Here is a 4,821-nt window from a genome sequence, read left to right on the forward strand (position 1 = left end):
ACACCAAAAGTTGCGGTGTTGGGACACCAAAAGTTGCGGTGTTGGGACACCAAAAGTTGCAGTATTGAGACACCAAAAGTTGCGGTGTTGGGACACCAAAAGTTGCGGTGTTGGGACACCAAACGTTGCGGTGTTGAGACAGCAAAAGTTGCGGTGAGGGAACATCAAAAGATGCAGTGTTGGGACAGCAAAAGTTGCAGTGATGGGTACCGTGGCCGACAAGTACAAAATTTTACACCGCAACTTTTGGTGTTTTACACCGCAACTTTTGGTGTTTTACACTGCAACTTTGGGTGTTTTACACTGCAACTTTTCCTGTGTTTTACACTGCAACTTTTTCTGTGTTTTACACTGCAACTTTTGCTGTGTTTTACACTGCAACTTTTACTGTGTGGAAAACTTACACCCCTCCCCTTTTACAAAGAATTGTCCCTCAATAAGGTCAAAGGTGACAAAGATGGCGGCGGCCTGAGAGTTAGTGTAGTAGGTAACTAGTTAAGATTTCTCCTTTTTGGTGAATCTATTTACAATTGTAGCGGTTTTAAGTTAAAAATTGCATCCTACTGTAGTAGTTTGTGTAGGAAAAATCGTACCGAACCGTTCTTTTCTCTGCATATTTTGTGCACATGTGAGGTCAAAAATATTTGAAGACGTGCGGTTTTTTTTTGGGGGGGGGGGGCATAAAACTAAAGATTGAGTTCAGATAACATTGTCAACCAACCAATAAATTGTAACTGTCATCGTTTTCTTATACTTTGTTCTATTATTATTAATTAGCATTAGCGTCAGGTACGTGTGTGTGGGGGGGAGGCGTTTCTATTATTCTATACATGTTCGTTTCAGCCTCTTACGTAGCAGCCTGTTCTGGAATGCAGATGGAGTTTTTGCTGAAATTTTAGAGGATAACTCAAGAAGGGGTTTTGGAAATTAGGTAGTTAACAATGTCACAGAATATGAGAAATGTGGATATCTGTATGTAGCACATACTTATGCAATGTAATACTGCTTGCTAGATGTATATTTTTCAATGTTTTTAGGAACTAGTCAGAGATGGTGACTTAGAAGTTGGGAATACCATTCATATGTGAGTATTTATTGTTCTTCCTTGCACTGCATATCTACTTCATTAAATATACTCAGGTAACACAGGTCGCATCTGTGATGGTTTAAAGCTGAAGCTTCAACTTCTTTGTCTTCTCTATTTTCTGTGTAATGTGTTGTTGCACTTTTGTCACCAGATCTAATACCCTTTTTTCCCTGATCTAGAAATTGCATGGTGGCCAGGTATAGCATTATGGCCTTCTATATTTATTGCTTATATCAGTGTGATATTGCTTTTCCATCTTGTAAATTTTCCCAATTTTCATCATTTCAGTTGGTGTATCCGCTTCTGCATGATGTCCTTGTTATCAGATGACCTGAATAGCTTTGCGCAAGGCTGGAATGACAGAAGGAAGCTGCCTGGTCACGGTGCACCTGCTGGCCGTCCAAATGCGCTTTATTTCCTGCCACACCTTTCAGGTAAAGTGGTTGTTTTGGGGCATAATCTAGACACTGCCATTTGGCATGAAACATCAGTTTTGTACATTTAGTACACTCTGCGTTAGACGGGATGGTAAAGTTTGATCCAGTCACTTCAAGATAGTGTCGATAAGTGGATCTTTAATATGGTTGAGGTACATGTATGGCTCTCCTCAAATATGAAACCGTCAGCTTAACATTGCATCCAAGATAATGCCCCTTGCCAAAGCTAGCTACTCATTTCCTTACTTATTTTTCATTTGTACCTTTGTTGCCCTTATACATGTAAAATTGAATTTGTTAGAAGGATCTGGAAATAAATAATGATTGGTGTTTATTGTATAAAAATAAGTTATCATCTTTAGTCATGTACTAATTTTCTCCATCTCTGGTCTAAATAGGGGGCCAAAACCTACTACAAGACGTGGATGCGAGGATGCTCCACCATGCACAGCGAGAGTGCACATCACCCTCACTTGTTTGGAATGACAGATTTCATCGCTACTTATGTGATATGTTGCAAAGGTTAAATAAGAGGTATCCCACAAATTGCGATGATGCATCTTTCTTATGCGCTTTGATCATCCTGTATTATACAAACACATCTCAAATTATATTTTTAACATTACAAAGAAACGAGAAGAAGCCGAACCATTGTATTAGAGTAGTTTTAAAGCTGTTTGTAATACAAACATGTATATTACCTATTTCATCTGTTCACCTGTACTTAGCCCTAAAGGTTATTATTAACACTGTACCGAGAGCTGGTGGCAATTGCAAATTAATATACATCAAACCTGTACACAGAACACCTAGTTTATGTGTCCACTTAATTGGTGGTCCTTTGGTGATTTATTTATTGTAACAGATGTAGAGGAACTGATCTTCTCACACACTTAACTTGTAATATTATGTCATCAAATGTAAGACTTAACCAGCAACAAGAACTCTTAACCAGCAACAAGAACTCTACAACTTGTAATGTAAATTGATAGAATATTCGGCTTTACCTGCAACAAGAACTCTGGCAGTCTACTGCAACACTAAGAAATATGCTTTTCCACACATACTAATGGCAGTTAACATTGTTCATGGAGAAAGTACATGTACATCATCATATTACATCATCACAGTATTCATGAGAACAGTACAATGTAAGTTTGTTATGCTTTTAGAAACAAGTAATAGTAACAGTATTTTTAATTCTGTGTTTGATATACCATATCCACAACTGTACACATTGCTATACTGTTAGTTGTAAGACGCTAGACTTGCGTGCATTGCCAACTAGTCACAGTGATACTGCATATATTTTTGGGATGCTTTCCTGATTTTCATAACATTAACATCACATAGAATCACATACTGGTACTGTCATGATCTGTTTGACAACAACTTGACATGAAGGACCTATCAACATTATTCAGAAAGTGCTTTATTTAATACCCTATCTAATGTGCAACTACTTACAGTGATACTACACATACAATTTTTGAGATGCTTTCATGACTTTCATTAGAAACACCACTTACAATCACAAACTGGTACTGTCATGATTTGTTTGATGACAACTTCACATGAAGAAACTATCTTCATGTGATGTACTGTGTACATAGCTTTTCTGTAGTACAGTATGGGATCAGGGGGGAAGGGTCACATGGATAAACTATAAATCATTGATTACTGATTGAATACTTTTATACGAGATACACATGTACAGGAAATGTTACAGGTGAGTACATGACTATTGAAATTTGGATTTAAATGGGAAGTGTTGTGCTATACACTTGATAACTCGTACCCGGATGGCCTCCCTCACTTCTGCATTGGAGCTGGTGCCAAGACGCCTTCATAGCCCAAGCTTGTTGTACCTGTACTTTAGCTGCCGCACACTGTATACAATAAATAAATAAATGGGTTTGTTGACAGCACAATATTGCCTAGTTTGTTCCCCTTGAATAAGATTGAAAAACAAAACTGTTGTTTCAGATCATATTCATACACTACACCATATAACACAATACATCATGTAGAGACAGCCTATCATGATGAGACATTCTGCATCTTTTAAAAGTTATTTTACATGTACACCATGATATTCCTTGACCATCTCTTTCTAAAGAACTGCTTAGCCACCCCTATTCAACATTAAGAGCTGTGCTGGTAGAAAACATTGATGCTACAATATTTTAACAATTGTACAATAACAAGCATTTCTTTAACACATGACAAACATGTACACATAAGAGTTTTCAAATGAAGCTCCCCCTGATATAATATATAGTACTACCTGCCTTAGATCCACGTCATGAAAGTTGCTAAAAAATGTTGAGATCTCAAGAGTACTGGTAGCCTCTTTTCCAGTACTCTACCAGAAGTTCCTCCTCTGGAAAGACAACCATAGACAACCATATTGTAAGTCATACAAGTATTGGTCATACAAAAATATTACATCATTACATTTTAATCCATGAAGCCATAATCAGCAATATACCAAAAAATGTGACTTGTAGACAGATAATAGAGAAGCGACTTGTGGCTTGTAGACAGATCATAGAGAAGCAAAAAAAGAACTCTATTTATCATCCATTTAGGTACAGTGTAATGTCATGCATATACATGTACATGTAACAGTTACTAACTAACAGATAAATAAAAGGATGTAAATAAATCAAGATCAGATGGTGTGTTTTGTATCTATATAGCCGGTTATTATAGATACAGATTTACTGGGGGTTCATGGGAGAAAGGGTTTACAGTTGCTAGAACTGTTGAAATTGGCTGTATTTGACACTTCCAAAAAAGACAAATATGTAAAAAAAAAAACGTTACTTCAACATAACCAGGGATAGTAGTACACATAATCTTGGCTGTAAAGTACATGTAACAGTTATATTGAGTAGAAGTATGATATGAAAACATTTTGAAGTCCTAGAATAACAAAAATATTAATATTACAATTCCTTACCATTGTTATAGTTCTTGAGGCAGGGGGCATCCATGACTGAAGTAATAAAAGAACATCTTTTGCATGTGACATTAAAAACTCGACAACAAATTCTTTCTGCAATCAAGGACGTCGAAAAGCCTTGCTGCAGCTGCAAATATAGAATAATAGAAACGCCCTCCCACACGTACCTGACGCTAATGCTACTTAATAATAATAGAACAAATTATAATAAAACGATGACAGTTACAATTTATTGGTAGGTTGACAATGTTATCTGAACTCAATCTTTAGTTTTATGCCCCCCCCTCCAAAAAAAACCCCGTACGTCTTTCAAATATTTTTTAGTACCT

At 36.7% G+C, this 4,821-nt stretch overlaps 2 long non-coding RNA genes across 3 annotated transcripts; one reads left to right on the top strand and one right to left on the bottom strand.

The window, feature by feature from the left end:
- The first annotated feature begins 446 nt into the window (after positions 1-446).
- On the top strand, positions 447-2,173 carry LOC109463974. 2 transcript variants are annotated; one of them, XR_002139855.1, is made up of 4 exons: positions 447-487; positions 1,038-1,084; positions 1,376-1,521; positions 1,923-2,173. It is a non-coding gene; the product is annotated as an uncharacterized LOC109463974 (long non-coding RNA). The 2 variants fall into 2 exon arrangements; XR_002139854.1 differs by lacking the exon at positions 447-487 and having other exon boundaries at positions 506-1,084.
- A 164-nt stretch (positions 2,174-2,337) lies between these two features.
- Positions 2,338-4,641, bottom strand: LOC109463971. The gene is made up of 3 exons (XR_002139853.1): positions 4,490-4,641; positions 3,812-3,907; positions 2,338-3,413 (listed from the first exon to the last, which is right to left on the bottom strand). It is a non-coding gene; the product is annotated as an uncharacterized LOC109463971 (long non-coding RNA).
- Between the last annotated feature and the right edge of the window lie 180 nt (positions 4,642-4,821).

Source organism: Branchiostoma belcheri, unplaced genomic scaffold (genome assembly GCF_001625305.1).
Source record: "Branchiostoma belcheri isolate BF01 breed outbred unplaced genomic scaffold, Haploidv18h27 scaffold13, whole genome shotgun sequence".
In the NCBI taxonomy this organism is placed as follows: Eukaryota; Metazoa; Chordata; class Leptocardii; order Amphioxiformes; family Branchiostomatidae; genus Branchiostoma; species Branchiostoma belcheri.